Source organism: Dama dama, chromosome 22, assembly GCF_033118175.1.
Source record: "Dama dama isolate Ldn47 chromosome 22, ASM3311817v1, whole genome shotgun sequence".
In the NCBI taxonomy this organism is placed as follows: domain Eukaryota; kingdom Metazoa; phylum Chordata; class Mammalia; order Artiodactyla; family Cervidae; genus Dama; species Dama dama.
In genome coordinates, this window is record NC_083702.1 from 41,568,990 (window position 1) to 41,590,493 (window position 21,504).

A 21,504-nucleotide genomic window follows, 5' to 3' on the forward strand; every position below is an offset into this window, starting at 1 on the left:
GAATTGATTTTATGAGCTCAGATTAGAGGCTGTAAATACAATCATACCTTGTTTTCTTGTGCTTTACTTTATTGCACTTTGCAGATACTGCCTTATTTATTTTTTTTTTTTTAACAGACTGAAGGTTTGTGGTAACCCTGCATCATCAGCTGATGGGCAGCAGTTTTTAACAATAAAGTATTTTTAAATTCAAGTATGTACATTGTTATTGCAATAGACTATACTATAGTGGAACCATAACTTTTATATGCATTGGGATATCAAAAAATTCGTATGACTTGCTTTATTGCTATGGTCTGGAACCAAAACTGTAATATCTCAGAGGGAAGTCTGTAAATCCCTAGGCTTCAACAATAAGGGTTCAGTTGATCATTCAGTTTTCACAGAATTTGCTTTCATTCCTCAAACGAAACCCTGTAGAATACTAAACAGTTTTTGCATAAATTTGATCTAGAGCAATAGTTGTATGCTTTGGTCCTTCAGGATATTTTTTAAGTTTCGAGGATTAACTGTTCAGCCTTGGATTTTTATGCACACAAAACTGGGATTGATACAGTTTTCATTGTAGCCTGATCTCAGCCCCTAAAGTATGAAAAAGAACATTTCTAATGTTGATATTTTGATCGTTTTTACAGAATGATGATTGTGTGATATATTTTTTTCACTTAACCTAGTCCTAGTGTTAAAGTGCTACACTCAATATGCCAGCAAATTTGGAAAACTCAGCCGTGGCCACAGGACTGAAAAGGTCAGTTTTCATTCCAATCCCAAAGAAGGGCAGTGCCAAAGAATGCTCAAACTACTGCACAATTGTGCTCATTTCATATGCTAGCAAGGTGATGCTCAAGATTCTCCAAGCTAGGCTTCAGCAGCACGTGAACCAAGAACTCCCACATGGTCAAGCTGGATTTAGAAAAGGCAGAGGAACCACAGATCAAATTGTCAACATCTGTTGGATCATAGAAAAAGCAAGAGAATTCCAGAAAAACATCTACTTTTGCTTCATTGACTATGCTAAAATCTTTGACTGTGTGGATCACAACAAGCTGTAGAAAACTCTTAAAGAGATGGGAATACCAGACCACCTTACCTGCCTCCTGAAAAATCTGTATGCAGGTGTAGAAGCAATAGTTAGAACCAGACATGGAACAACGGACTGGTTCAAAATTTGCAAAGGAGTATGTCAAGGCTGTATATTGTCACCCTGTTTATTTAACTTATATGCAGAGTACATCATGCAAAATGCAAGGCTGGATGAAGCACAAGCTGGAATCAAGATTGCCGGGAGAAATATCAGTAACCTCAGATATGTAGGTGATACCACCCTTATGGCAGAAAGCAAAGAGGAACTAAAGAGCCTCCTGATGAAAGTTAAGGAGGAGAGTGAAAAAGCTGACTAAAAACTCAACATTCAAAAAACGAAGATCATGGCATCCAATTCCATCACTTTATGGCAAACAGATGGGGAAACAGTGGAAAGAGTGACAGTCAATGGAGTGACTGAACAACAAGTGCTAGACATCTATCCCAGTTGTAAGTGCCTTTCTAACCTTCATCTCCCGAGAGGTGAAAGTCTTTGTTTTTTGAACATATTAAAAACTCATCAAGAGAAGGAAATCAGTGTCTCCTTTTTTTTGTGTGTTCAGAGTTTAGGTTAGAACTTTTGTAAATTGTAGATGCTCAATAAGTCTTGTTTATAGAATATTCCTTGTTCTTAATCCTTTTCCCACTTGTCACACATATTTGAAAAAATATAGTCCCTAATATAATTAATATTAATATTTAGCATATATATTATGTTCCCGGAGAAGGAAATGGCAAACCATTCCGGTATTCACATCTGGAAAATCCCATGGATGGAGGAGCCTGGTGGGCTACGATCCATAAGGTTGCAAAAGGGTTGGACATGATTCAGTGACTAAACATATTTTATATATATATACTCAGCATAGAGAGTCTTCCATTGCATATATTTCAGAAAGTTTCTTAGACAAAGAAAGATAAAATAATTAAAACTCCTAGATTCCAGTTTAGATGCATCACTTACTGAAAGAATGTGGGTAAGGATGAATGTGGAAGGTAGCAAACTAGGACCCAGATATTTGTATACTTTCCTCCCACCTCTGTTTTAGAATCAATATTAAATATATGAAAAGACAGGGAATTTTACCCTAAAGAATATAGCAGTAATCTAATGATGTGAAGAATTGGATCCCATTATTCTCATTTGGCTGAGATATAATATCCTTTTAATTTTAATAAAAAATATCCCTGGGGCATTGGTAGAATTGGATTAGAGTCCTGATGGTTGGAGTTTGATGAAAAAAGGGCTGGCACTCTGAAAGTCCCTAATGTAGACTTACCCTCAACACTTTGTTCTTTGCAGTATGGTAGCTGGACAGGTCCTAGAAAGTACAGTACTGCTGCTATGCTAACCATATCAGAGGAATGATGGGCAATTAAAATGCTTTCATCAAATCAGGCTAGATTATTTCTCCATCATTGTTTTTCCTTTGTTGTTGTTTTTAAAGACAATCTTGCTTTAAAAAAGTTTGTGTTTATTTGTTTCTGACTGTGCTGGGTCTTCGTTGCTGCGTGCAGACTTTCTCTTGTGGCGAATGGGGACTACTCTCTAGCTGCAGTGCCTGGGCTTCTCTTTGCAGTGGCTTCTTATTGCAGAGCACAGGCTCTAGGGTGCATGGGCTCAGTAGTTGTGGCACACAGGCTTAGTCCCCCCAAGGCACATGGAATCTTCCTGGAGCAGGGATTGAACCCATGTCCCCAGCATTGGTAGGTGGATTCTTAGCTACTGGACCACCAGGGGAGTCCTGTTTTGTTTTGGTTTTGGCCATGCAGTGCAGCTTATAGACATTAGTTCCCCACCAGGGAATGAACCTGGACTATAGCAGTGAAAGTGTTGAGTCCTAACCATTGAACCACCAGAGAATTCCTTACTCCATCATTGTTATTAGACCTTACAAACTGGACAGAGAAGTTCCTTTTATTTCAGTGTTCTTTTTTTTTGCTTGTGAGGTGCTTTGTACCTTACAAATGTGTATTTTTGCTCTAAATCTTTAAAGAACTTGTTGCAAAAGAAAAAAACAGTCAAATAAAATTTTACATAGAATGTTAAGCAAAAATACAAAATTCTATATTTTTAGACAATAATTTGAGTTTGTAACACAATGAAACTAACTTGTGAACACACTGGGAATCATTTGAGTCTGTTTAATATTCACAGACAAAACCCTAACAATATCCAGTCACCATATAATATAAGCTACTTGTCAAAAAGCAGTTTCAGCAAGGAGAAGGAAGTGTGGCGAGAGCAGAACTGGTGGCAGGGTACCTACAAGGGGCATCTTTGTACGGGTACAGTTGCCATCTCACCTGGTGCTTTGGTCATACCCGCTGCTCAGAACTTTCAGTCTTACCACACCCAAGGGTTGAACCCAGAAACTTTTACTATGCCATTTCATTCTGGAAAATAAGCATTTGTTCTTGCCCTTTTAGTGCTTTTTTCTCCTTTTCCGCTGAAATTAGTAAGAATGAGGAGGAACCCTCCTTCCAACATTCATTCTCATTATTTTAGAATGGTCTCTTTGAAGATGATCTAACTCAGCTCTCTCATTCTGCAATTGGAATACCCAGGGCCAGAGAGGGCAGTGGCTTGCTATGTCATACCAGTGGCTAAGCAGGAACTAGCGTCCAGGTTTCTTAATTTCTAAACAGCGGTTCTATTATTGAGCTTTACAAAAGCTAAGGACTTGAAAACTTCCTTACAAAAATATGTGTCTGTGTGCAGATTCAGTAGTGAAGGGAGATAGAATAGTACTCCCAGGGTTATTTGATCACTGCTTAGCTGACACAGTAACTACTGTAACAGCTTGTAGGCAACATTGCCAACTGCCCAGTATTTGAAGAAGATATCAGGCTTCTCTGCTCCCAACAACTTTATATCTTGAGAACCTTTATGGGGATTATTGACTCTCTGTCACGTGCCCTACAGCTTAAGTATGGGGACCCTATTATTAGACTCTGAGCAGTGTGGCTTAAGGTGCTATTGTGGAGACAATGTCAGGACAGCCAGAGGTGAACTTGGAGCTGAAAAGGACACTACTGCTTACTTGCTTTTCTTAGATCTCTCTCTCTTTTTTTTTTTTCTTTCTTTCTTTCTTTCTGAGTGATTCCCTCAGAATCAGTTTCCTAGAAGTGGTGAGCCAGATTCATTTTCAGTTTTTTTTTCCTATTGTCTTAATAGTAAATCCACCCAAGAGTATAGTGGGGTAGACTTTGAAAAATATGTGTAGGAAGAATAAATATTACTTTTAGAAAATTATCATTTATGACATTAAGATTTTTGGAAAATAGAGAAAGGAAAACATCAGTAAAATCTCTTCTTCACAACTGCTCTTATAATTTTGAGATAGGTAGGCTTAGGCTTTGGTTTCTAAGAATCTTTCATTTTTTATTGCCATTGTTCATGGCAAATACTCAGTTATGTATTTTTCTCCCCTGTACTTCCAGGAGGTAGTGTGGTATAATGATCAAACCCAAGCTTTGGTCTCACTTGAGGTTCTAGTCTCAGCAATGAGATATAGAGCAAAGAGCTTAGTTTCTGAGTCTCAGTTTCCATAACTAAAAAATGATGATAGTAATACCTACTTCATAATCCCTGTGAGATTCAAATAAAATATTTATAAATGCTAATTATAGTTCCTAGCACAGACTAGGGACTCAGCAAATAGAATATCATTATTAGTATACCAGTTGACATTTCCCTTATGCCCCATAGTCCTTGTGACCATATTTTTAATAACTGCATGATATTCTATCTAGGTGAATATATTCCAATTTGTGTAACCATTCATCTATTATTAGATTCTTATTTCCTCTAAATTTGCTGTAGAATAAAAAATTTTTCAGCAAGCTGTTATTCATTCAGCAGATTCAATAAATACTATGTATAAGGACCTCTGCTTGGCGGCAGGAGCACAGAACTCAGAGTGGAAAAGTCCCTAGCTTTGAGGGGCTCTCGGTTTGTAAGTGGAGATACGTGAAGAGAACTCTGGCCTGTGGTAAACATTGTCACTGTCCAAGTTACTGAAAAAGTGCTGAGAAGAGGAAAGAATGTGAGATTCTGTTTAGAGAGCCTCATGGAAGACAAGAGAGGGTTGTGGGAGAGGAATCAAGTGATGGTGATGGCGTGAGGTGCAGGTTATTAAGGGCTTTTAAATCTTTATACAGAATGCAACATTTATCCTCAGTGCAAGGGAAAGTCAGTTTTGAGAAGAGAATTTGCATTATCTGCTTAGGTTTTATAGCCTGTACAAGTCAAAGTGGAAGTAGAGAGTTTAATTAGGAAATTATTAAGGAATCTAGGTGAGAGATGGTATGGCTTCGACGAGGTGGAAGTAGTGGAGGTGGTAAGAAGTGGCCATATTGGAAGAAATAGTCCACATCATGAGCTGTCAGGTTGGATGTGAAGATGTCAAAGAAAGAGAAAAGTCAAAGATGGGTTCTCAGGCATTCAGCTTTAGTGACTGGAAGAGTGGAGTTGCTGTTTCTAGAAACAAGAAAGGATGCAGGAGGAGCCGATTTGGGGGAGAAATCAGGAGTTAAGTTTTGGGATGTTATGTTCGAGATTTTTATTAAACATTCAGGCAGAGATGTTCAACAGATAGTTAGATGTAGAAGTCTGCAATTCTTGGAAAAAGAGGTTTATCCTGGAATTATAAATTTGGGAGATAGCTATATATTTATTGTATTTTAAAAACTTGGTACAGTTATTTTACCCATTCCTACTCCTGTCATAGAATTTCATTGGTGTTTTCATTTTCTAAAAATCCAAATAAACTTTAGGGTCACTTTGTTAAATTTATTTTGTAAAGTATGCTGGACATTTTATTAGAAGAATATGTATATGTATTACATATATATTTATATATAAATTTACTAAAAGACTGGTAATTTGAAAAGAATTGGCATCTTTAAAATGGATCTTTGTATTCAGCAATGCATTATTTTTCTCCATTTAGTTTTCTTTTATTAATATTTCTTCTGATAGTTCATTCTTTGTCCCCCAAATAGTTGATACACAGTTCTTGATAGTATTATTCCAAAGTATTGTAAGATGTCACAGAAAAACCAGAATAAACTTGTTGGCCAACCCAATACACTATTTGTTGATATTGTTAGTAAATTTCAGTTTATTGATGTTCTGATGTTTCTGCCTTATAAAGGAATTACTTTAATATATTTAGCCACATCATTAAATTTCGGGTGATATAAATAATCTCTTTTATTTTTCCCCCAGCAATACAATCTGCAAATAATAATTTTGTCTTTTTCCCTTCAACATTTGTGTCTCACTTCTGTTCATTCCAAGAAAAGAAGTCCTGAATTTAAGATAGTGGCTAACTGTAAAGTAAGGAGGTAATTAAGATGTAAAAGTCTAGTCACAGCTTACAGTTGTTGTTTAGTTTTTGTTTTAGGCCTATTCTAATTATTTCTTTTCCTTGCCTTTGAAAAATTTATTTCTGTTGGATTTATTTTGAGTGCCCAGAATTTGTCTGTTTTACATTTATACATTATCTCCAGTAGTTGGTCTTAATGTGATATATATTTGGTTTTCAGTCATTTTGCTCTTCCAAGGACATATTCTCTGATTCCTTGAATACCATGAATTCAGGGGAAGCTCTTTTCCTGCTGAATTGGCATTGAACTTTCATGGATGCAGAAACAAATTAAAGCCCATAGAGAGTACATAACCAAGAGATTTCAGTCATACAACTGGATAAGGTCCTAATGAGAATGTTAAGTTCAGTAGCCTCTCCCTCTCCCCCCAGAAAACAAAAACAGTAAAAATGAATTCATATAAGTTTAAAAAATTAATATGTGTATATTTATAGGACAGTTGATTTTGAAAACTTATTTTCAAGCTAAGTTTTACAAATTTGAAAATTTTATTTTAAAAAGTCTAAATACAAAACCAATTTCACTTCTAATGTGGATTGTAAATCAACAGAAAGGACTTGCTGATACAGCTTAGATTTCTGGAATGCGTTATCTTGAATTTTCAAGTTTACTTTCAAGTTTTATTTTCTGTTTGTCAAGTTAAGCCTCATGTGACCTTTTTCTGTGAATGAGCAGTGGACACTGTCTGGCGTGTTAGCGCTTTGTACCTCCAAGGGTAGATTTGCAGGACAGCTTTTAATTGGCCTGCATTGCCTTGTTTAAATAGCCAAACACCTGCTAGGCAAGCCCCTGCACATGTGAGTGGCTATATGTTCCTTCCGTTAGGATTTGCAAGGCTGGAGCACAAAGACAGCGATTGTTACCCAATAAGCAGTAGTCACACAATTCTACCAATCGCCTTAGGAGGGCTGGTTACCATGGAATCCACCATCTGTTCACTCCCCGTCGGAATGTGATTATCCTTGCTGGGGTGGGAACTGGGAGCGTGTGCAGTGTGGAATTATCTGCAATGGACTGGGTTAACGGGAGCTAGATTTGGCTCACTAGAAGAACAGATGAAGGGAGTTTTACTTCTTAACCATTTGTGACTACTAACCAAGAGGAATAAATTCTGCTTTTATAAGGTAAGTAGTTCTAGTACTATGTATCCCGTTTGTACTACGTTTGGTGTGGGGCACTATCTCCATGTGGTTCCAGGAAAGGGAGCTGTAAGCTCTTCTGGAAGGAGCCTCCAGCATTACACACTTCTGTTGTATTGATTTTAAGCAGCTCAGTTATACCTGTACAGTTACATGTTGATGTTGAAAACAATGAAATAATTATTTTTTAATCTTTAAAAATTTAGTCAAAATTGTATTATGACTTCTGAAAGTGGCAAAAAGACAGTAATTTTAAATGTTTTCTCAGAGCGAATTGTACCGATACTCTTCTTGAAATACACCCATGGCCACAACGTGTTCAATGTCTTCTTCAAATACGAAAATGTCTCAGGTCAGGGACATTTGTAGGTTATGATTTTATTCATCATTATTCTGGCCCACGTGACTGGCTTAACATTACTAGCTCATGTTTTGTAATGTGATGTTTATGCAGTTAATTTTGCAATGCTTTTGCACAAGTTTCAAGGGCTTGAGCATGTGGAAACAATGTGACAGTGCTTTACCAGCAGGCATATAGGCATAGTGATAAAAGAAAGGGCAAAGCTTGGAAGATCCGCTTCTATTTCAAGGGCTTCCTTTGTTTTTCTGTTTGAACAGCCCCTTAAAATGTGTGGTGCATATTGTAAGCAGTAGAAGGAGATTTTGGTGCTAACAAATGGATGACTGACATTTTTCTGTGTGGCTAAGAGGTTGGTAGCTCAAACAAGGGACTTCTATATCCTTTGTAAGGCTGCATTGTATATACCCTTCCCCAAAACTGTGCCCTAAAACATAAAAGTGAAAAACAAAAAGAGTGCTGTCTATACTCTGGATACTTCTTTTGTGTAAGTTTTCCTGTCATTTAAACCATAGTGCCAGGGATATGTGCGTCTAGCTGGGTCTGCCATTTTTATTTGATATGGGAAGGGGTTGCAAAGAGAGGATTTGCTAATGCAGCTTTAGTTCCTGTAATTGTGCTGTTCTGCTGTCATCTTGGACGTTCATGTCAGTGGGTCAGTGGCTGCCCAGAGCTAGAACAGGTCATTGTTAACAGGCCTTACTTTGATATTCTTTTTCTGATTGTAGAATAAAATTAGATAACCTTGTACTGGTCAAGGACTCATGTTCTTACTTCAGGTTTTCAAGCCTGACTGCTAATTATGTGTTCTTGGTATTTATTGTTGTTGACTTATTGTAGTTAAAATTCTTACCTTCTTTTGTGCTTACTGGGCTATTTACATTGTATTATTATTATTATTCTCGAGTTTTTTAATATGCAAAATCAGATCAGGTACATACTACCTCTAAAAAGCATCTTTTTCACTAACAATAGACATGTATCTGCCTGAAAATTTCCTTAGCAGCGTCTGTAAAAAATTCTAAGTGACTGTTGTATTATTTGGATGAAATTTTCACTCATGAAAATAGTTGTTCATAAGCAATATAAGTTTTGAGAGGAAATGAGATAATTTAAAAGCATGTGCATTTAGGCTGTTTGTGTTACCTTAATTACCTTGTATCTTAGAAACCTGAAAAGGCCTGTGAGTGAATGGGTATGAAGTACTAGAGTATTCTGCATGCCTGGGATGTGATTGTTCAAGCAGTTGAAGTGAATTGGACAAATCAGTACACCTTTCAAGTTCCCTAAGTATTCTTGAATTTCCTTACTATTATGATTGTTACTGAGTTAAAGTTGTAAGATTGTGTTTTTTTTTAAGTGGGTATTTATGCAGAATGTATCCCAGCATTTATAGGTATTGGCAGGCATTTATTTGTTTTCACTTGTAAACATGTTTATTAATATGTTTCTTGGCTAAATTTTTCTGAGTAATAAACAATAAAGCCACAAGGTATTCAAAAACTGTTGAAAAACTTTGGTCCATCAGCCACTGACAAGAAGCCCAGGGTTATACTTTCTAAAATTGGTGAAGAGGAGTGGGCAGTGGGATAGTCCCTGACACTTGTGATTCCTAGTAGGGTGCCTGGGGGGACAGGAGTGCACAGTCCCATGATGTGTAGTTCCCTTAAGGGAATGTGGCATTTGGATCTGGTATTGCTCGTGGTGAGATGTTCACTTCCATTCACAAACATTGTCAGTGGTGACACCTACCATCATGTCCACAGTCTTGTGGAAACAAGTTGAAAAATTCAGGTCAGCTGTGAAACATTGCTTCCTGGTTCTCACTCTCCTTGTCTCTGAAGGTGGAGGGAGGTGCTAGATTCAGTGCTTTCTGACCTTTCTTCCAACTTCTCAATGGCATGAGGCGTTTCAGTCTCCTTCAATACAACTTAAGATTTTACTAAATGGAAAATTTAACATTCAGTTCAGTTCAGTTCAGTTCAGTCGCTCAGTTGTGTCCGACTCTTTGCGACCCCATGAATTGCAGCATGCCAGGCCTCCCTTTCCGTCACCAACTCCCGGAGTTTACCCAAACTCATGTCCATTGAGTCAGTGATGCCATCCAGCCATCTCATCCTCTGTCGTCCCCTTCTCCTTCTGCCCCCAATCCTTCCCAGCATCAGGGTCTTTTCCAATGAGTCAGCTCTGCGTCAGGTGGCCAAAGTATTGGAGTTTCAGCTTCAACATCAGTCCTTCCAATGAATACCCAGGACTGATCTACTTTAGAATGGACTGATTGGATCTTCTTGCAGTCCGAGGGACCCTCACGAGTCTTCTCCAACACCACAATTCAAAAGCCTCAATTTTTCAGTGCTCATTTTTCTTCACAGTCCAACTCTCACATCCATACATGACCACTGGAAAAACCATAGCCTTGACTAGATGGATCATTGTTGGGAAAGTAATGTCTGCTTTTTAATATGCTGTCTCAGTTGGTCATAACTTTCCTTCCAAGGAGTAAGCGTCTTAATTTCATGGCTGCAATCACCATCTGCAGTGATTTGGGAGCCCCCAAAAATAGTCTGACATTGTTTCCACTGTTTCCCCATCTATCTGCCATGAAGTGATGGGACCAGATGCCATGATCTTAGTTTTCTGAATGTTGAGCTGTAAGCCAACTTTTTCACTCTCCTCTTTCACTTTTATCAAGAGGCTTTTTAGTTCCTTTTCACTTTCTCCCATAAGGGTGGTGTCATCTCCATTTCTGAGGTTATTGATATTTCTCCCAGCAATCTTGATTCCAGCTTGTGCTTCATCCAGCCCAACATTTCTCATTATGTACTCTGCATATAAGTTAAATAAGCAGGGTGACAATATACAGCCTTGGTGTACTCCTTTTCCTATTTGGAACCAGTCTGTTGTTCCATGTCCAGTTCCAACTGCTGCTTCCTGACCTGCATACAGGTTTCTCAAGAGGCAGGTGGTCTGGTATGCCCATCTCTTTCAGAATTTTCCACAGTTTTATTGTGATCCACACAGTCAAAGGCTTTGGCATAGTCAATAAAGCAGAAATAGATGTTTTTCTGGAACTCTCTTGCTTTTTCGATGATCCAGTAGATGTTGGCAATTTGATCTCTGGTTCCTCTGCCTTTTCTGAAACCAGTTTGAACATCTGGAAGTTCATGGTTCACGTATTGCTGAAGCCTGACTTGGAGAATTTTGAGCATTACTTTACTAGCATGTGAGATGAGTGCAGTTGTGCAGTAGTTTGAGCATTCTTTGGCATTGCCTTTCTTAGGGATTGGAATGAAAACTGACCTTTTCCAGTCCTGTGGCCACTGCTGAGTTTTCCAAATTTGCTGGCATATTGAGTGCAGTTCTTTCACAGCATCATCTTTCAGGATTTCAAATCATTCAACTGGAATTCCATCACCTCCACTATGTTTGTTGGTAGTGATGCTTTCTAAGGCCCACTTGACTTCACATTCTAGGATGTCTGTCTCTAGGTGAGTGATCATACCATCGTGATTATCTGGGTCGTGAAGATCTTTTTTGTACAGTTCTTCTGTGTATTCTTGCCACCTCTTCTTAATATCTTCTGCTTCTGTTAGGTCCATACCATTTCTGTCCTTTATCCTGTAAATATAAATGTAAATATGTATTATAAATGTATAAATATGAAATATAAATGTCCTGTAAATATGTAAAACAACCCTTATTCAGAGTTATTTCTTATAAAGGTATTATTATATAGATAAAACATTGGAAACTGAATAAAGTACCTGGAGTGATTCAGATCCATAGCAACCTGAGTAGACAGCATCTCAGTCCACCACTAGTGCAGTACAAACAGTCAAGTCTTTCTGCTTTGACACTTTATGCTGGGAGGCTGCCTTACAACTATTTCAACAAGTAGACCAAAGAGCTCATAAACATCAGTTAAATTCTTACATTTTTCTTATTACCACATTCAGTCTCACTTCTAAATTGACTCTGTCTTTTGCTTTTGAGATACTGATGTATAATCCATTTTTGCTGTTAACTGGTCTTGGCCATGATGGTCCATTTGGCCCTTGGACAGACAATGGAGCCCTAGGGATTTGAAGGGAAGAAGAACCTCCTTATGCTGTCATCGCTGGTGCTGCTTTGTTGTCATGTTCCTGGTTATATTGAAGCCATTTGCATAAAAATGTGACTTTTTAAAATAGATGTACTGAAAATTGCCTTCTTTTGCCCTCTCCCACAATTCCATATTGCCATGGTTTCAAGAAGTGCTTAGAATGAGTTGTTAACATTGTGCTCAGTACAGTTTTGCATTGCTGTGTTAGATATAGAGCTACAGGGTGTGATGCCCATAAAATGTGCACATTTTGGGTGAGATGTAAACTCACCCAAAAGCTATGGCTCAAAGGTGGTTGTGTTTGGCAGGATTTTTCTTCCTGTGAGTGTGCCATATATTTGATTATCATCAGTTTCTTCTGAGATATTTCTTCTGTTTTTATAACTGCTTCTATGCTTCTGTAAAATAAAAAGGCGAACTTTCTCTACATTGGCAGTGCATGGGTCTCTGTAGGCAGAAGCAGATCCTTGGAACAGCTCTGTGTAATGTACTCATGCCTTTCTTGTACAGTTGTCGCCACTTAAAGCCCAGTGATGACTTGATGGAGTTGTGCGGGAGTATCTAGGGACACCTTATCTGAAGAAACTTCCATGGTTTTACAGATAACCCTAATCTGCGGGGGCTGCATTATTCTTTTGTAATAAAGGTGTTGAGTTACCGACTTCCCCTGTAAGTAGTTCTTTCCTTCTTCCCTGTCTGCTTAATTCCTGTGTTGTTTTTAAATTTTTGCCAATTTCCTGGCCCTGACCCCAGATTCATGAATTACGAGGCAAGATGTATTTCCATAAGGCAAGCAGATGAAATCTTTTAGAATTTTTAGATCCCTGTTGTACATTGCTAGATGTTTATTTTCACATAATTTAAAGACTGGATCAGTCAGAAGAATCTGAGGCCCGTAAGAATTAAGCAGCCTGTCCAGGGTCACAGAACTTGAGTTGCAAAAATAGCTAATGTTGACTATCGTGTATTGAGTACAAAGATACGGGCAAAGCCAACTTACTTCCTACATTGTTACCTTCATGAGGAACAGAACATTGGGGTATCACCCTAAAGTCTCACAGATACAATTTTCAATGTGCCCAAAGAGGGGTAACTTTGAAAGATAATTCCCTTAATAATCAAGGTCATAAGAAATATATATTTTCATAAATGCCTAAACGTTAAAAAAAAAAAAGTAACTGCCAGGTCAACTAGATGTTTGTATTTCTTAGTTTGCAGATTCTTGCCCTTGTATCTGTGTTTATAGTCATAAAATCATGATCAGGATGTTGCTTGGTGATTTTGGAGCCCAGAGTGGGTGGGGGTGGAGCACTGAGGAAGGACAGCCTGAAGGACAAATACCATTCCATTCTAAGGCACAGTTGTCACCTGGTTAATATATTTCTGTTCCGAGTTAATGCACTTTCTTCTGTGGACATTGGTGGAGACATAAAACCTGTTTGCTTATCTGGCCTCCTTTTGCTCTGTTGTGCTTACCCCACCCACCTGCTTCACTTTGTTCAGGACACCCCTACTGTCCACTGAGATATTGCTTCTTTGGCTGTGTTACTGTTATCATTCATTTATCACATATTTATTGAACCTTTACTCTGTGCTGGGCAATGTTGCAGGTGTGGAGGACAGGGCATGGTCAGGTTCGTTGGTGAACTTATGTAATAGGGAGACAGATAATACACAGTTAAAAAAATAAATGAACAGTGTAATTTTGAATAGTGACGAGTATGTGAAGACAAGATGTAATGTGTTAGGGGATTTTAGGGCAACAAATTTTATGTTGAGTTATCAAGAAATTAGGGGAGATCTCATATAAGCCGAGTCACAAATGATAAGCCACCAGGTTGATCCAGGAAAGCTAGGAATGTGTTGTTATCCCCACTTTATTCCCGTGGAAATTGAGGAAAGCCTGTCATAAGGACCATTCCTTGTTCACCTGGTGCTGCAAAACCATACCACTTGTCTTTTCTTTCAGGACTTAATGTTGACTATATGCTCTTTTCCAAAGTCAGAATTTAATGGGATAGCATGGGAAGTAGTGTCTACTTCAGGGCTAAGAGCACAAGCAGACCTAGATTAGCCCCATCTCACATACTGTCTACTCTGGAGGTCTCTAGGCAAGTTACTTAAACCAGTCTCCCCATTTTTTAGAACTTCTGGAGTTATTGTGGATATTAAAAGAGTTAATATTAAAAAACCATTCAATTCTCTGAGGGGCTTCAGTAATAATCCCATGAATATTAAAATAATTTTCTATGGTTGGCAGTGAGAACCTGGGAGTACTATTAGCCTTCTCTCTATAGGATAATTTTTCTTTGATCTCTTCCACTCCCTCTCTCATCCCTCACATTCATTTATTTTAACAAATGCTTTAAAAAACCCACTTTATTGAGGCATGATTGACATACAAAAAGCTGTACATACTTAATGTGTGTAACTTCAAGAGCTTTGAAGATAAGCATACACTTATAAGGGGCTTCCCAGGTGGCACTAGAGACAAAGAACCCACCTGAGTGCAGGCGATGTAAGAGACATTGGTTCGACCCCTGGGTTGGGAAGATCTCCTGGAGAAGGGAAAGACAACCCACTCCAGTACCCTTGCCTGGAGAGTCCCATGGACAGAGGAGCCTGGCAGGCTGCAGCCATTGGGTCGCAAAGAGTCAAACACAACTGAAGTGACTTAGCACCTGTGCACGTGTACACGTGTGAAACCATCACTGCAATCTATGCCATAAATGTATTCATCACTTCCAAAAGAAGACTTTTTGCACATCCACCTGCCCTTGCTAGATTCTGCATAAAGAACATGAATAGACATGTTCTCACAGGTCTGTGCTCACCTGGTACTCGACTAACAATCTGTTAACCAGTCAGTTGCATTCAATATGATTGGTGACACAGTGCAGGACCGGTGTGGGAGACAGAGGAACAGGTGGTCGACTGTACAGGTAGCATGGGCTTGGAATCCTAGTCTGCGGCAGCAAATGCAGGGAGGTGTGCTGGTAGCTGAGTGTAGAATTTGAGCTAAGTAAGGTAGGACAGGATTTGAGAATGGAAACCTTGGTTTGCATAGAAGTTTTTACTGTATCCTATAAAGAATGAGGAACCTTTGAATAGTTTTAAACATCTGAGGAATAAATCTTCAGTTTTGTCATCTAAAAAGATAACTGATAGTTAAAATGATGAAAACATTGGAGTGAACTACTTCCAAGGCAGGCTGAGTTCTTCCTTTTCTCATCTTCATCTTCATCCATACTAGGCAGGATTTTTCTTATGCTGTCATTACCACCACAACATAATTGTCATATTTATTCTTCATATTTAGATTTTAAAGTCAGCACATTAAGTAAAACTCACATAGAGTCCAAAAAGTCCTTGAGAATTCCTTTAGGAGGGCATAACTTTGGAGATCAACTCTCTTGTTAAGTCCAGTCCAGCATGTGTTTTTTTTTCCCCCTAGGGTTGGAATAGATTGCTGCTGTTTTGCTTGGGCACCAGATGAAATAATTCCTTTTGTACTTAGGGGTCATGCTGTATGCAGTAAGAGGAGCAGCAGGCTCATGATCTCTCAGTCTGACTCCCGCAACAGAGACCATGAGCATTGTTGCCTTTAACTATTGCGCCTGTGTTTGTGTGCTTTCCGATAGAGGTGTTTTATATTTGCAAAACGTATATAGTTCAGTTCAAGCCAGTTTAAATGCACTTACGATACAACTGCTGTAACTGCAGTACCAATTTCTTGTGTTTTCTATGTGTCTGACCATGCAGAATACATTTATCATCTCATTTAACCTTTATTACACATTTGAAATAACTGGAATTTATCCTTATTGAATAAGGATAAATATTCCTGTTAGATACATACTATTTTCAAGTTCACTAATAATTAAATGATGAACTGGGATTAAAACCTTGATATGTTCTACTTCACTCCTACAATCTTAGCTATTATGCTCAGTTTCAATTAGAAAGCCATTGCATTAACCTAGACAGAAAAATATAACAGATGTTATGATAGCAGTGATATAGAAACAAGATTCCAAAGAGATAAAGGGAGAGAATAAATGACTCCTGTGTTTAAGAAGATCTTAAATAGTTATCTAGGAACATGAACAGATATTTAATAAAGGAAGAAATACAAATGCCTAATACCTGAAGAAAAAAAGTTTTGTATAGATACATCCCAGGTGACCCAGTGGGTGAAGAATCCACCTGCAATGCAGGAGACACAGGAGATGTGCGTTTGATCACTGGTTTGGGAAGATTCCCTGGAAGAGGAAATGACTCTTTAATTCCTCTTCACTTTCTGCCATTAGAATGGTATCTGCATATCCAAGGTTGATGATATTTCTCCCAGCAATCTTAATTCCAGTTTGTCATCCAGCCTGACATTTCACATTGGGTACTGTGCATATAGGGCTTCCTCAGTGGCTCAGCCATAAAGAATCTGCCTGCAATGAAGAGATGCAGGTTCGATTCCTGGGTGGGAAAGATCCCCTTGATGAGGGCATGGCAACCCCCTCCAGTATCCTTGCCTGGAGACTCCCATGGACAGAGGTGCTTGAAAGGCTACAGCCCATAGGGTCACAAAGAGTTGGACAAGACTAAAGCGACTGAGCACTCATGCAGTCTGCATAAGTTAAGTAAACAGGGTGACAATATACAGCCTTGACGTACTCCTTTCCTGGTTTGGAACCAGTCCATTGTTCTATGTCTGGTTCTGACTGTTGCTTCTTGACCTGCATGCAGGTTTCTCAGGAGGCAGGTACGGTGGTTTGGTATTCCCATCCCTTTAAGCATTTTCCATAGTTCATTGTGATCCACACAGTCAAAGGCTTTACTGTAGTCAGTGAAGCAGTAGATGATTTTTCTGGAATTTTCTTGCTTTTTCTATGATCCAGTGGACATTGGCAATTTGATCTCTGGTTCCTCTGCCTTTTATAAATCCAGCTTGTACATCTGGAAATTCTCAGTTCACATACTGTTGAAGCCTAGCTTGAAGGATTTTTACCATTACCTTGCACATAATATTGCAAGATTTTTTAGATGCCATCCTGGTTAATAAAGGTAATCTATTGTAAGCATATATGCTTGCTTACATTGATACATAACTACAAATTATGTAAATTATAAAGTGATATTTTAGTATGAACTCTTACATTTAAAATATAATAATGTTTATCTTAATAGAAAAAAAATTTCATTTGAAATTCCAGGAGAGTTGTTAGACAATTCTAGTAGAAAGTTTTAGGTATACCAAAACTTTAATCCATTATTTAAATGAAAAAAATAATAGGAAACTTATCACTTTAATTTGAGATGATAATTTATCTAATGAATACAGATCTGTGACAAAGTATTGGGACCTTTATTATATAATACTATGAGGGGCCTGGAAATTACCCTGATTTATATTGGACAAGTTCAAGTCAGTATTTTTTAGTGAGTAGCCCAAAAATTACTTAAATGCTTAATAAAGCTTTTTTATTAATTCATTCAAATAAACACATATTGTGTGGCCCCAAAGTACTCTGAGTTGACCTTATCTTGGGGGAAGGACTATATTTATAAAAATAATTATAAAGCTATTAGGTTTTTTCTAATTTCCTCCTTTTCCAAATAACATTATACAGTCATTTTTATGTGTATACTTTGTTTAGGATACTCACCCCAAATGGGAAAGGTAGATAATGTGAAGTTTTCTGGTATTTGATATGCATTACTATTTTGCCTTCTCAATGCCTGTTTCGCTTTCAGTTCAGTTCAGTCACTCAGTCGTGTCCGACTCTTTGTGACCCCATGGACTGCAACACGCCAGGCCTGCCGGTCCATCACCAACTCCCAGAGTTTACCCAAACTCATGTCCATTGATTTGGTGATGCCATCCAACCATCTCATCCTCTGTCGTCCCCTTTTCCTGTGCCCTCAATCATTCCTAGCATCAGGGTCTTTTCCAATGAGTCAGCTCTTCGCATCAGGTGGCCAAAGTATTGGAGTTTCAGCTTCAACATCAGTCCTTCCAATGAACACCCAGGACTGATCTTCTTTAAGGTGGACTGGTTGGATCTCCTTGCTGTCCTAGGGACCCTCCAGAGTCTTATTAAACACCACAGTTCAAAAGCATCAATTCTTCGGTGCTCGGCTTTCTTTTTTTTCTTTCTTTCTTTTTTTTTTTTTTTTGGTGCTGGGCTTTCTTTCCAGTCCACCTCTCACATCCATACGTGACTACTAGAAAAACCACAGCCTTGACTAGATGGACCTTTGTTGGCAAAGTAATGTCTCTGCTTTTGAATGTGCTGTCTAGGTTGGTCATAACTTTCCCTCCAAGGAGTAAGCGTCTTTTAATTTCATGGCTCCCACTCCTGGGCATACACACCGAGGAAACCAGATCTGAAAGAGACACATGTACCCCAGTGTTCATCGCAGCACTGTTTATAATAGCCAGGACATGGAAGCAATCTAGATGCCCATCAGCAGACAAATGAATAAGGAAGCTGTGGTACATATACACTATGGAATATTACTCGGCCATTAAAAAAGATTTCATTTGAATCAGTTCTAATGAGATGGATGAAACTGGTGCCCATTATACAGAGTGAAGTAAGCCAGAAAGATAAAGACCAATATAGTATACTAACGCCTATTTCAGGAATTTAAAAAGATGGTAACGATAACCCTATATGCAAAATAGAAAAAGAGACACAGATGTACAGAACAGACTTTTGGACTCTGTGGGAGAAGGCGAGGGTGGGATGTTCAGAGAGAACAGCACTGAAACAAGTATACTATCAAGGGTGAAACAGATCACCAGCCCAGGTTGGATGCATGAGACAAGTGCTCGAGCCTGGTGCACTGGGAAGACCCAGAGGGATCGGGTAGAGAGGGAGCTGGGAGGGGGGATCGGGATGGGGAATACATGTAAATCCATGGCTGATTCATGTCAATGTATGACAAAAACCACTACAATACTGTAAAGTAATTAGCCTCCAACTAATAAAAATAAATGGAAAAAAAAGAAAAAAAAATTTCATGGCTGCAATCACCATCTGCAGTGATTTTGGAGCCTAAAAAAATAAAGTCTGCCACTGTTTCCACTGTTTCCCCATCTATTTGCCATGAAGTGATGGGACCAGATGCCATAATCTTAGTTCTCTGAATGTTGAGCTCTAAACCAACTTTTTCACTCTCCTCTTTCACTTTCCTCAAGAGGCTCTTTAGTATTTCTTCACTTTCTGTTATAAGGGTGGTGTCATCTAGATATCTGAGGTTATTGATATTTCTCCCAGCAATCTTGATTCCAGCTTGTGCTTCATCCAGCCCAACATTTCTCATGATGTACTCCACATATAAGTTGCAATATACAGCCTTGACGTACTCCTTTTCCTATTTGGAACCAGTCTGTTCCATGTCCAGTTCTAACTGTTGCTTCCTGACCTGCATACAGGTTTCTCAAGAGGCAGGTCAGGTGACCACCTGGTATTCCCATCTCTTGAAGAATTTTCCACAGTTTATTGTGATCCACACAGTCAAAGGCTTTGGCATAGTCAATAAAGCAGAAATAGATGTTTTTCTGAAACTCTCTTACTTTTTCGATGATCCAGCGGATGTTCTCAATTTGATCTCTAGTTCCTCTGCCTTTTGTAAAACCTGCTCAAACATCTGAAAGTTCACAGTTTACATATTGCTGAAGCCTGGCTTGGAGAATTTTGAGTATTACTTGGCTAGCGTGTGAGATGAGTGCAATTGTGCAATAGTTTGAGCATTCTTTGGCATTGCCTTTCTTTGGGATTGGAATGAAAACTGACCTTTTCCAGTCCTGTGGCCACTGCTGAATTTTCTAAATTTTCTGGCATATTGAGTACAGCACTTTCACAGCATCATCTTTTAGGATTTGAAATAGCTCAACTGGAATTCCATCACCTCCACTAGCTTTGTTTGTAGTGATGCTTCTTAGGGCCCACTTGAATTCACATTCTAGGATGTCTGGCTCTAGGTGAGTGATCACACCATCGTGATTATCTGGGTTGTGAAGATCTTTGTACAATTCTTCTGTGTATTCATGCCACCTCTTCTTAATATCTTCTGCTTCTGTTAGGTCCATACCATTTCTGTCCTTTATTGAGCCCATCTTTGCATGAAATGTTCCCTTGGTATCTCTAATTTTCTTGAAGAGATCTGTAGTCTTTCCCATTCTACTGTGTTCCTCTATTTCTTTGCACGGGTCATTGAGGAAGGGTTTCTTATCTCTCCTTGCTATTCTTTGGAACTCTGCGTTCACATGGGTATATCTTGCCTTTTCTTCTTTGCCTTTTGCTTCTCTTCTTTTCACAGCTATTTATAAGGCCTCCTCAGATAGCCATTTTGCTTTTTTCCATCTTTTTTTCTTCAGGGTTGTCACGAACCTCGTGAACAATGTCACGAACCTCCATCCATAGTTCATCATGCACTCTATCTTACTTCCACTGTATAATCATACGGGATTTGATTTAGGTCATACCTGAATGGTCTAATGGTTTTCCCCACTTTCTTCAATTTCGGTCTCAATTTGGCAATAAGGAATTCATGATCTGAGCCACAGTCAGCTCCTTGTCTTGTTTTTGCTGACTGTATAGAGCTTCTCCATCTTTGACTGAAAAGAATATAATCAATATGATTTCGGTGATGGCCATCTGGTGCTGTCCATGTGTAGAGTCTTCTCTTGTGTTGTTGGAAGATGATGTTTGCTATGACCAGTGCGTTTTCTTGGCAAAACTCTATTAGCCTTTGTCTTGCTTCATTCTGTATTCCAAAGCCAAATTTGCCTGTTAATTCCAGGTATTTCCTGACTTCCTACTTTTGCATTCCAGTTCCGTATAATGAAAATGACATCTTTTTTGGGTGTTAGTTCTAAGAGGTCTTGTAGGTCTTCATAGAACCGTTCAACTTCAGCTTATTCAGCATTTCTGTTCAAGACATAGACTTGGATTACCGTGATATTGAATGGTTTGACTTGGAAATGAACAGAGACCATTCTCTGGTTTTTGAGGTTGCATCCAAGTACTGCATTTTGGACTCTTTGGTTGACTATGATGGCTACCCCATTTCTTCTAAGGGATTCTTGCCCACAGTAGTAGATACAATGGATATATTAGTTAAATTCACCCATTCCAGTCCATTTTAGTTCACTGATTTCTAAAATGTCAACGTTCACTCTTGCCATCTCCTGTTTGACCACTTCCAATTTACCTTGATTCATGGACCTAGCTTCCAGGTTCCTATGCAATATTGCTCTTTGCAACATCAGACCTTGCTTCTATCACCAGTCATATCCACAACTGGGTGTTGTTTTTGCTTTGCCTCTGTCCTTTCATCCTTTCTGGAGTTATTTCTCCACTGATCTCCAGTAGCGTATTGGACACCTACTAACCTGGGGAGTTCATCTTTCAGTGTCCTGT

At 38.7% G+C, this 21,504-nt stretch overlaps 1 protein-coding gene across 5 annotated transcripts in view; it reads left to right on the plus strand.

The window, feature by feature from the left end:
- Positions 1 to 21,504, plus strand: part of FGD4 (FYVE, RhoGEF and PH domain containing 4) — a 226,209-nt gene that overhangs the window by 88,747 nt on the left and 115,958 nt on the right. Inside the window, exon 1 of one of the 5 annotated variants that reach the window (XM_061125261.1) lies at positions 7,585 to 7,601. The exons of the other annotated variants lie outside the window; for them this stretch is intronic. The gene's annotated coding sequence lies outside the window, so the exon portion shown is untranslated. Of the gene's footprint in view, positions 1 to 7,584; positions 7,602 to 21,504 lie in introns of those variants that run through there. 5 annotated transcript variants of the gene reach the window in all.